This window comes from Dermacentor andersoni, chromosome 2 (assembly GCF_023375885.2).
Source record: "Dermacentor andersoni chromosome 2, qqDerAnde1_hic_scaffold, whole genome shotgun sequence".
In the NCBI taxonomy this organism is placed as follows: domain Eukaryota; kingdom Metazoa; phylum Arthropoda; class Arachnida; order Ixodida; family Ixodidae; genus Dermacentor; species Dermacentor andersoni.
Window position 1 is genome coordinate 140,229,868 of NC_092815.1, and position 12,387 is coordinate 140,242,254.

At 48.8% G+C, this 12,387-nt stretch overlaps 1 long non-coding RNA gene across 1 annotated transcript in view; it reads right to left on the bottom strand.

Moving 5' to 3' along the window:
* Window positions 1-914: 914 nt before the first annotated feature.
* LOC129387310 (uncharacterized) overlaps window positions 915-12,387 on the bottom strand; it is a 39,722-nt gene continuing 28,249 nt past the window's right edge. The window contains exons 2-3 of the long non-coding RNA XR_008614580.2: window positions 3,693-3,781; window positions 915-2,441 (exon numbers count right to left, since the gene is read on the bottom strand). This is a non-coding gene — a long non-coding RNA (uncharacterized lncRNA). The remainder of the gene's footprint in view (window positions 2,442-3,692; window positions 3,782-12,387) is intronic.

The window sequence follows — 12,387 nt, forward strand, 5'->3', positions numbered from 1 at the left end:
AGGCGAGCGAGAGAGTCGGCAGAGCAGAGGCTCTCGTGTATAGGAACCAGCGATGGTCTCGACGCCTGCGCCGTTCCCTTCAAGTTATACGCGGCCTTGCCGTAACTAAAATGCTATTGTAGCCCTCTACACCGTAATCTGGTGCTGCAGTGCCGTCTGTGGCTGGGGCGAGCCAACCAGAAGTCCGATAGTGCAAAACTATGAAAAGCATGTCCCTACACCGCACGTCTTCCTTCATGTCGGCGCACGGCGTGCGCTTATAGTATTGGCCGCAGTTTCGAACCCAATCTCCGTGCTTTCTCCAGTGCCGAAGAAGGCCTTGTATAGCTTCCGCTGATGTGACATGACAATGAGCGAGCGGCTTCTTTCGACGTGCAGCGAGGTCCGGGGCTTGAACGCGGGTTCCCAATTACAGCAGCGAGAGAGAACAAAAGCAAAGACAGTGAAATTCACAAGATGGTATCTCCGGTTGGCTGCCCTGTAGTGGGTATAGAGGAGAATGGCTATGAAAGAAAGAGAGAGATGAAAAGAAAAAAAGAACTGTACAATATATGAACGAACAACAGAAAAATGCGAGGGCACTACAGCACAGTCTATGATCCAAGCACCGTGCACGTCATCTCACACCGTCAGTGTCAGACACAACGTCGCACAATTCACAGTGTCACGGAGTCACAATATGCTGCACAATCTGGTCTTTCTTAAGTAATGCAGAAGCGCCTTCATAGCTGCTCGAGCTCATGTCCATGTAGGCCAGTGTATCAAGGAGTTTGGCCATTACGCACGGCGAGAGAGAAAAACACGCTAAACCAGTAGCGGAGATTGTCAGTGTCCAACGTCTATATAGAGATGTATAGTTCGATTTTCTAATATTCGCTCAGCGGGGCTGTTTGAACGTACGTTATTTAATCACTGTCGGCTGCAGCGAGGAATCACCTGGACTCAACAGCCCCGTGGCCACAACGAGGTCTGTGCCAGCTGAAATCTGCAAGCAGCGCATGATATTATTTTCTTTGTGGTGCGAGTGCTCCTGCTCTTCCTCTGTAACGTGTCCAGACGTAAAACGAAATCATTTGGCTTCCAATGTACTTCAAAACTGCCACTGCAATTCACAGTCGTAAAACTGCGAAACACACTTCGGGGCGAAGAAAAGACACTTGCATCCTACACTGACACATGGATCATGGTAATCAGCCATATGTCCGAATAATCGCTTTGGAGTAGAAATTACGATGGTTTGCCCATCAAGAATGTACTGTTATTTTCTTCTGCGGACTTATTTCTGCGTAGGCTTCTGTGGCATGATAATTCTGGTACTCACACTTTCTTTTTTTTTTTAAGCACTTGTTTTTCTTTTCGCTTTGCCCCAGTCTCAGCGTTTTTCCGTTATTTGAATGTTATTCAGCCAAGAATGAGTGTCCCTACTAGATTTCCGTATATAATTGCTGCAATTTGACGCAGCGACGCCAATGACAATATGACGCCCACTCGTGTGGGCGTCATATTGGCGACTGCAGCTACTCAATTTCGTCCTAGCTGCTCGCTTACCTTACATTATGTAGTCACTAGGCTTGCTGTCACGCGCATGTGACATAGCACCTCTGAATGAATTCGTGGTTATATGTTGACTACGCTACACTGGCTTGTCACGCGCGCACACCGAGATGCAGCAGGTGCACGTGCCAAAACAACAGGCGTCCGACACAGGGATCACGTGCCATACGCATTTCACTTCGCGTTCATTTTGGAGCCTGTTATTTCACTAAGACGCAAGTTGTGTGGCTAGGTTATCTTGAATCATGGGCAAGGAAAAATGTCTGAGATAAATGGCGGTCAGCGAATAGAAACACAGAGTTCTACAAGCGTTAATTGACCGCTTGTACAGAGGCTTGTGCCTTGTCTTCCCGCTACAAAAGAATTGCGATTTTCTCTCATCAACGAAGTACGGGATTACACCGTCCCAGACTTTATCTTCTAGAAAGAAGAATGACACTTCATACTTCCTAAGATGCGTGGGAGGGGGGAGATAGTTGGTGCAAGGAAAAGAGAACCTTCAAGTTTTCTCTCCGCTATATGGCAGTAGAAACAACAGTAGACACGTTCCTTGTGACAGGAACAAGAACTACCTTTCCTTTCTCTTCTTTTTTTTTTTTTTTCTGTGAAGAGCGAACGTTACATGAAGGCCCATAAATAAGGATATATGAACATTGGTTTTATTGATATTAAAATACATCAACAACTACGCTAATGCGCTATATAGTCAATTTACTGCTCTCTTGAAGTCTACAAAAGCTTTAATAGCATGTTTAACGTGTGTAGGCTATAATTTCCAAATATAAACCCGCGAAGAAGCAGACGTACCTTGATGAGGCGTTAGAGGATGGTACGTGGCGCCCTCAAGTGTGGGGTAAGAGAAAGTACCAAGCCCAAGCTGGTAGAGCCTGCAGCGCACGCAAATTGCACATGAGGGGGTGAACATAATATAGACGGTTCGTCGAATGCGATGAATGCGCGAGGGCTTTTGGGAAACTTTGAATAAGTGCGACCCGCTGGGAGCTCTGCGGTGCCTCTTGTTTGCACAATGTGTTGCCCGGGGTGGCACGTACGTATAACTTACATCCACATAATGGCCGGAGCCTCACTATTGATGGCGCATTGGCGATATGAATACTACACTAAAGAACACGCACGGTGGCGGGTCCCAGGTCGGCCACGCGCGAGGGAGAAGAGTGCGCTTTTCGGGGCAAGCGCCATTATGACATTGCGCGTAAAAGTAGTGGGTACTTCGAAAACGCGCGTCCGTTCTTGTGTCTTAATGTTCTACTACACAGCTGCGTGATTGAGTTATAAGGCAACGCTGCTTGTATATATAGCTGCAAAAATGAGCGACTCCTGTGGTACTCTACACGGTATACAGTGCAGAGAGCTCCGGGAAGGAATGCAGTGTGCTCGAATGTTTACCCGCAAAGATTGCGCGCGCGGGAAACCATGACAGATGGACGGACGGACGGATGGATGGATGGATACTATGGGCGTCCCCTTTGTAACGGGGCGTTGAGATGTGCCACCAAGCTCTTGTTATTGTATTGCCTAATGTCCTGCTAAGGTAACAGAAAAAGAAAAAAGAAAAGGAGAAAAAAAAACCACGGAGAATTCCCATAACCAATTTTCCTGAATCTCTATTGAGAACTTTGTTTTTGTAAGCCTCCGTCGTTTGTCATTTTCCTACTGTTGTTCCACCAATCTTCCAATAGCCTGGGCACAAAGTGAGAGAAAAGACACCCAGCCATTTTGCATGATCTGTTATATTGGATTAGGACGTTTTCTAGATGCTGCTTGCAAACGAAATGTTAACTTGTTTCTGCTGAACTGATTGTGATTACATTTTGCGGTATTGAGGTTCATGTGTCATTTCCGGGGCCAATCGAGAATTCGTTCAAGGCCAGCCTCCTAAGAAGGATCAGCATCATCATTGTTTTATGTGTCTCTATAAAGGAGACAATCACCTGCGTATAACCCAACGAGAGATGTTATGTCTAGATTTAAGTCATTGATGCATATGAGTAATGAATCAGTCCCAAAACGGCTCCTTAATTGTGAGACGCCCGAAGTGACGGCCGCAAAATATGACTCCGAGCCTTTTATGACCAGCTTTTGCGAGCGACCTGGTAAATAATTGTTGCGGCACACACCTTCGAGCATTCTTGCAGTCTCTTGCGCTTCCCCGCGTGCTGCTGTTGCCCAGCCCTTATGCAAGATGCGGTCAGACTAGTCGGTGAGACTGCAAGGCAAATCCACATGAACAGAATTGTGCGGGCGACACCATTCACGAGATTCGCGCCGTCAAACTTGCGGTAAAAATGCATTGTTGTTCTACTTAATTTCATAACAAAACGCAGATTTCGGCACTGAAGCACAATACTAACTGCAACGCCAATGCATTTCTCCGCAAAGTTCGGGAATTAATATCTCAAAACTGGTGCCATCCTGAGAATTCGTTCCAATTGGATCTACCTTAAGAGCTCCCAGGTGACAATTCATAAATTGCGATATGAGTTGTAAAGTAATTGGTTAAAAATACATAATTCGTGAATTTTGATTATTATTGAGCAATGCATTTCGATTTTTCTCCCCCAGATAATGTCCACCTGTTTAGGCAATCCAGTTCAACCATTGTAATTGCGCTATATGCCACAGATGATTTTTGAAAATTACTGAAAGTCCATGCAGGAATACGTCCTATATATAGTGTACAAAACGCGAGCCGAACGCGCGCGAACTGCACCAACGAATTGCCGAAGCACAGGCTCTGAACGAGTGCCGTCGGGTGACGGTCTGCGCTTACTTCGCGTGCAATGGAGTGTCCTGCATATTCAGGGCAAGAAACGTGGCATTGGAGGCTAATATATTATCGATTCGCAGCAGTTATACCGCTTATCGTTATCAAACAATCGGCGTACATCGCTCACGGCGTAGCGTCGCCGCGTACATTTTAACGCTGCCACCGACCGCCTATACAGACCATAATTCAATGACGGTGCTGCCACCTTTAGCTCGAAAGCGCCTGGCACAGCCGTTAGTTGCGGAATTGTTGGCCACTTGTTGGCGTTGAGCGTACTATCAGCCGCTGGAGTGGACGTCTTTCTTTCTTTCTTTCTTTCTTTCTTTCTTTCTTTCTTTCTTAACGTCGAAGGAAATGTACGGAAAGATGGAAAAGCCTCTGCGTCTCAAGATCTGCGACACAAACAACTCAGGCTATCGCAAAACAGCGCCCATCGTTAACAACACGCCCCTCCGACTGAATCCTAAATGTGCAAACATAACCATAAACTAAGCGTGGATGCATATTCGAAATTTCGAATGCGAATCAAATGTTACACATTAACTATTCGTATTCGTATTCCAAGAGGAACTATTCGGTATTTTCTATTATTCGAAACGAATCACACATTGGGCAATGATCAACTGGTGAAGTCCTATTACTGCGCTGCGTCTGCTAAAGAAGGTATCGAAGATCACCTTAACTGAAGCAGCGATAAATGTTTTCGAAGGAATGCAGGAACGAAATGGACAGTGCAAGCTTTGTTTCTGATTTTGTGGCCGGAAGCTTACATGGCAAACTGTGAGTTCTCCTTGTAGTCTGTCATTTAATGTTATCGGCAGCTAGGTCTTGTAGTACGTTTGTCTTTTACGCCACAACCATTGATGCTTTTTTTTTTCCTTGAAGCGGGCTTTTTTACATGTGCTTACGGTGAATAATTCTTTCAACAGCGTATGATGCGTTAGGATTCTTAGGATACTTGAGGCACTTTTCGCGGGGTATCTATCTATCTATCTATCTATCTATCTATCTATTTAACGGTCCTCCCGATGCATTAGAAACGAACGGTCGGACCAACTTGGGTCACTGGGTATGTGCCAACGTGTACGTGCGTGCTGCTCTTCAAGGAACCTTTCTCACACCACATTGATCATTGTAGATTAGAGACTGGGTATAAAAAATTAAAATTAAATTATGGGGATTTACGTGCCAAAACCACTTTCTGATTATGAGGCACGCCGTAGTGGAGGACTCCGGAAATTTCGACCACCTGGGGTTCTTTAACGTGCACTTAAATCTAAGTACACGGGTGTTTTCGCATTTCGCCCCCATCGAAATGCGGCCGCCGTGGCCGGGATTCGATCCCGCGACCTCGTGCTCAGCAGCCTAACACCATAGCCACTGAGCAACCACGGCGGGTAAGAGACTGGGTATAGGCGCCGCTGTTCGGAGCAACTATTTTGACACCTACATGGAGCACAGGTTACGTGCCACTCGGTCCGTGCTCTTGAATGGACATCTTTGATGTCAACTTGGGTCAGCGGGTACATATGCCAGTAAGTGTGTGCCGTTCTACAAGGAACGTATTTGACGCCAACTTGACTAACTATAGCTCTGTACCCCTTGGGATGTGCGGCTCTAAAGTGAGAAAGAAAAATTCCTCAAATTTCTCCCCTGCTGAGCCGAATGGAACTCACGTCAAGCAACCCGACGCACTGGGAGGCTGCGCAAAAGAAAATGCACTGGGTATGTGCTGTTCTTCGATGAACCTCTCGCCAACTTGGGTCACCGAGTGTGTGCCGCTGAATGTGCGGCAAGCGAGGGAACAATCCTCAGCGTTCACAGGCACCTCTCCTCGGTAGTCACGCCCGGAGTTCTCGGCAGTGCCGCTAGATGGCGCACCGCGTCCAGAAAGAAGCGCTGGAAAAGAGCCTGGATACCGCACGTCGAGTTTCTCGGCCATCGCGCGCACCGGCGCACCATGCATTTGTGAGGCCACGTACGCACAGGCTTCGTGGCAGCGGCGCCTTATGGTTTCGAGGGTTTTAGGGAAGGGCAAAAAAGTCCCGCTGCAGTACACGCCTCATACATAACTCGTTTAGACGGTGGAAAAATGTTGTCTCGTTATGTTGATTCAATAGTAAGGCGTCACCTTCAAAAGTCATCGTTAGATGAGTTCCGCCTCTTTTCTTTATTTATTTATTTATTTATTTATTTATTTATTTATTTAGTTATTTCCTTTTTTTGTTTGTTTCTTTCCTTTTTTCTTTCTTTCATTCTTTCTTTTTTTCAACAACTTCTAGTTGATTTTCGGCAATAATATACTTAGCATTTTTGTGAAACCCTATTCCATATAGCAGCCATTCATTCTTGGTAAGTTCGTTTGCAATCGGGCTATAAATATGTTGAGATGCTATTATATCAGTATAGTTTATTTAAACGAGAATCGATATCGTCTTTAAAGCTTATATATGCTTTGTCCTTTTGGATGTCTTTTTTGGATCAGTCAATACAGTCATGATACGCAATGATACAGAAATAAATATTCCAGCTGTGGATACGTATATGCAACTGCGTTTGACTAGTCGATATTATATTCGATATTCGAGATTTAATATTCGCAAATTTTAGCATTCGCCCAGCTCTATACCATCAACCTATTTCTGACAGCTTCTTTTTCCTTTTCTTATTCTGCTGCTCAGTGGCTATGGTGTTAGGCTGCTGAGCAAGAGGTCGCAGGATCGAATCCCGGCCACGGCGGCCGCATTTCGATGGGGGCGAAATGCGAAAACACCCGTGTACTTAGATTTAGGTGCACGTTAAAGAACCCCAGGGGGTCGAAATTTCCGGAGTCCTCCACTACGGCGTGCCTCATAATCAGAAAGTGGTTTTGGCACGTAAAACCCCATAATTTAATTTTTATAAATTTTTTTTCTTATTCTGCGGCTGACTGTGGGCCCGTGGATGACGAGCATAATTATAGTACAACACAAGCGCAACCGCAGGCAACCACAAAGACACCGTGTGTGTTTCTTTTATTTTATTTTATATGCCTTTTGCTATCTTGCGCGCGTTTTGATCATTTTCGACAGCACCGTATCGCCAACGCTTCCATTCCAGCAGACGAGCCCAACATATTACTCATTGCAATCGCAGTTAAATGGGCTTCGGTTCGGCGCAGCATCATAGGACTTCGCGGCAAGGACTGCGGTTCCAGTCTTTACAATATACCGGCATTTGACGTATACTAAGTCTGTGCGGGCTCATTCGAACTGGACACTCGGTATGAAAATATCCACATGCGTAAACAGTTATGCGTATTGTTAAACATGCATTGCAAATGATCTCGGGGGCTGATGGGCGCAATTACATACTCGACATTCGAAACACATTGTCCAAAATCACCGCGAGATTCATTTAGATTGTAGCTGCACTCACTATCGCGACGAATTTTCTTCGACGTTTTGAGTGGACATCCACCACATATGTATAAACAATAAGAGCTCCGCGCGATTTTTTTTTTTTTTTTGCACATTCTGTCAACGAGATGCCGCCACCAACACAGCTGTTCTTGTCGACGTTCCAGCACCGGTGTTCTACGTATACAGTTCGAGCATCGGTGCAATCGGTATTCTCGCGATGACCTTTCATCAACTAGCCTCTCCGTACAGAACCCATTACTACTTGAGTTTCTCCAAAAAATGGTAGCAGTCACGGCAATGACAGGCTGTGCCATGTTTCTTACCAACAAGAAAAGCCATGCAGATCCAGCGCAACAATGTTACAATTTAATTGACGCGAAGGTTTTTTGAGTAAACGAAATAGAAGGTGGTAGCTGAGGATGATGCGCGCATTGCCTCATCGCCTGTAGCTGTAGGTCTGTGTGTCACACGAGGACGAATTTTTTGTCGAGTGAAGAACGGTGACGAGAAATGCATAACCCGAAAAACTACAACACACACTGTATCGGAATACGTTGAAGGATTCTAAATACTGCGTGTCATAGTGGCACACATTCACCCCGAAGGAAAAAAAAAATAAACTTAAGTCGTCAACGTGCCATCGCGGCACACCTGAAGCTTTCTGCGCCTAGATTCTCGATCTTTGTTTTCCCACAGAAATGTTTCTTCTCTCCTTTCTTTTTATCATTCTCTTTTCGTTTCCGGCTGTACGCTTCGCAGCGTGGGAAAGCTCTTGGCGATCATGTCCATCTTGTGGGGTCTGTTGGCGTAAGCGTTGTTGTGCGCAGGGACATTTTGCTTACAGTTATCGTTCTATCCTTTTTTGTTGTCACATAATCTCGCGAATAAAAAAAAGAAACAATGCGAGAGCAGCTATGTTTGTCGGAGGTTGTGTATACAAAAGGCTACTGCGATAGAGAGAGAAAAAAAGAAACGTGCGCATTCAAAGTGTTGAGGCTCGCCGGGCAGCGCGCAACAAGTGGCAGCGTGCCTCCACAATAGCTCGAGGTGGGAGCTAGGGGGGGCTTCGCACCAGTCGCGCATATGCAAATGCTTCACTCCTTCGTTGATTCTTTACTTGGGTCCCGACTGACAGGCCCAACAGCGGGGCGAGCATGCTCCGCTCGAAAACACTTCCCGGCGAGTGCTTCGTTTTCTCCCGGGAACGCTCCAGCAGCGTGTTAAGCTCGAGCCGTTGTGCTTTAGAGGAGGAACGTAAAAGCGGGGCGGTCGGGACGACCTGGCTTCCCTGGGCGTCCCAACCCGGGTTCGACGTTCCGTACACGCCCCACGCTTCTGGCCCTACGAGTGAACGGGCGTTACGCGATAGCACGAGAAAAAAGTACCACAAGAAAGAAAAGATGTCCGTGCTTCTGTTTCAACATTGGAGGCCGTGCCCGCGCTAACAATAACAGGAAAGGGGCAAGGGGGAGATCGTTTAATCGCAACCGCTTCCCGTGAGAACTCGAGAGCGCCCGCTTTGTGCCGCGCTGCTAAGTGGGTTTTGCCGCTTATACCGACATTGCTTATACCAGGATGCATGCAGGCGAGTATGTTGTTTGTGGGGAGCTGATTTTGGGGCTGCGGGATGTTCGGAGATTTCGGCCTGTCCAGTGGTTCATTGATTCGGGAGTTTCCCTATTGAACACGAAGTCCTGGATTTGATTACCGGTAACGCAGAGGTTTAGCGGGAAAAAAATCGCGCGGCAATATTCTGTTGCCTGTTAGAGCACCCCGAGAGATCAAATTTCATCCGGAGCCCTCCATTCGAGCGAAACAAGACACACGTTCGCAGGTTATAGAAACTTGTGATGAATAATGGTCTTAACAAAGGCTGCCTCTGGAGCCAGCGTTACAGATTGACTTGTCTTGGCCCTGACAAAGCCCCATTGTCGAAACGTTGGCCACGGCCTGAGGCTTCCGTTCTTCGGCAACTGTTGATCACTGCATTAAAGCGTGTTTTAGAGGTCATATGTTACGTCGAGATGCTTAACGACATAAATCAATCGAATCACAAACGTTCCTTTTTTATTGTGTTACTTATTGTGTGGCCACTACTCGGGCCGTTCACTGTAGACTTCGTCTGTACCGTAAAAACTCGTGTGCCGAGAATTTGCTTGACGCAAGCTCCATTTCTCGGCGTTCCTTATAGAAAACACGAAAATACATAAAAGAAAAGCGCCCACTGCGTCATCTCTTGTGATGCACGCGTTCAAAAGGCATCAGCGTCAACAATTAATGCAGGACTGAAGACATTCTGCTTTCCCTTGTAACGCTGTCCTCTTGGCTCGTGCACTGCAGTTGCCGCTAAAGCTGAATCCATGCCGTCGTATACAAATGACGACCGTGACTGAATTTCGCTGAAGGTTCGCGCGTTTGCGAAACCCCAGGGAGACTTCGGCACCACGCTCTCGGTTCATCCCTGCGTCCTCTCGTTTTTGCGTCTTCTACCTTCTTAGTTTTCTAGCTTCAGCTTTTATTTTATTTCCTGTCAGTTTTTTTTTCTTTCGCTTTTTGCTTCAGGGCCTTCGTGTGAAAGAGAGACCTCCGCCAACTTGGACGTAAGCTGCCGCAGCAGCGCGGCACAGAAATGAGGAGGTGGGTGGGGATGGCTGAAGTCGGTGACGGGATCGAGGTGCATGCGCTCTGAGCTCGTCGCTCAAGAGATCTTTTTCGCTTCTTTTTCTATTCTGTTTCAAGAGTTGCCTCTGTCTTTCTTTTTCTACTTCGCATATAGATGGGAGGACGCCCGAAGCGACGGCGTACACGGTCTTCCAAAGGCAGCGGCCCAAAGCTGACAGTCCATTGTCAACCGGGAAGAAGCGGGGACCGTGCCTATACCTTTCCAGTCTCCGTCGTCGTCAGTTTCCGAGCGGAGAGCGGCTTCGCGCTCGCTTGGGCTGCGTTTCCTTTACCTCGCTGCGTTCCACCCCACCTATATTTCCTTTCTCTTTTATTTTCTTCGCTGCCTCGCCGCCGCCAAAGCGGTCGCTATCCGCCGTTCGCTACCACAGGCCGCTCGCGCACACACCCAACACGCGGGCGGCGGCGGCACTCCCCGCCGTCAAAGGGACTCGCGCGGGATAGAGTGGGGGAAAGCGGGTTGCTCGCACTCTCTCCCGCTGTGGACGCGGCTTCCCTCCTACCGCACAACCTCCCGCGTCCCTAGATGCGCCGCCGTGCCCCGCTCCCCACGGCAGCGATGCCGCACCCACTGTCCAGGTGTGCGCTGGAATTTGTCACGATGATATTGGGCACGACCGGTGGCAGCGGTAGCGGCGGGAAGCCAACAACCGGGAGGCCGAGAGAGAGGAGGGGGTGGAGGGCAAGTCGCGATCAGACGACAGCCGCTCCGCTGCTCTCGCAGGCAGGCCGGAGCTTCCATTCTTCTGCCTAGCACCCCGCGTTTTTGCCGCGGTAGTAGCTGCCTCTCTTTCGTCCTTTTTTCCCCTCACGCTCGACGCCCGTGCTCCCATTCAAAAGCAAAGCCGAACAACCTGGCCGGGATCGCAACAGATGGACGGAGCGACGACGGTCCCCCTCCGATGTGTCTCCTATAAAGCACCGCACGCATACGGGCACGTCAGTGACGCGCTTGCAAGCTTCGGGTCTCGAGTCTTCTACGCCCCCCCACCAACCCCCCCTCCACCCAACCACCGAACCTACTGCTAAACCGAATCTCCGGATACCGCCACCCGCCTTTCTTTTGCAGCTTGCCTACATAGCTGCAGCATCCATCCTTTATAGTCGATGGCCGTCGCCGTGTGACCCCCCTCGTGAATCTTGCTCGTTGCTTTCGCATGCGCAGCGAGGAGGTGCTTGCTCCGCTCGGGCCCCATTCGCCCAGTCTACGCTTTCCTGCCTTTTTTTTTTTCTTCCGTTCCCGTCGGTCGCGCGGCTCGGACCTCGCTCGAGCCGCAGCCTTCAGCCGTCGCTTATGAGACCTGTCCCCGCCTATTCGAGCACTCCCTCCGGTCCCCCCTGTGCTCCTGCAGAGTTCATGCCCGCGCCACTCCATCGACAGCCCCTCATCTTCCGATTCAGGGAGGAGGGGGATGCCAGGTGACGATGAGCGGGAATGGGCGAGATCATCGAGAGAAACGAAAAAAAAAAAAAAGAAGGGTAAGGGCGCACACAACAGACGATTGGAGGCTTCGTCGTGCCTATACAGACGCAACCCGACGTCCGCCGATCTACATGGCAAGAACCCCGGTCCTCGCACGAGGCGGGCGAATCAGCAGCACCGCGGTCGCTGCGGGACGGTGCCCCTCACCATCCCTTTCCATTTCCCCCTCTGGCTCTAGGCTCAAACTCTCATCCCCGTAACCATACCGGTCGCGGCAGCGTTCGCTTTCGGGACCCTTCTCCTACCGGCTTTTGCCAACCGAAACTTCCCAGCGTCAACAGGGACGCTGGGAAAAAGAGAGGGGTGGAGGGGGGCACAGAGGACCTATTGTACCGCCCCACGTTCGTGTCCTTTTGTCACCCGGTATGGTCGACGTCGGTATTCTTCTCTTCGTTTCTTTTTCTCTCTCACACTCTCTCGCGTCCTGTTGCTGCACGGAGCGTACTTTTTTAATTCGCTTTCGGCGGGGCCGGCGGCTC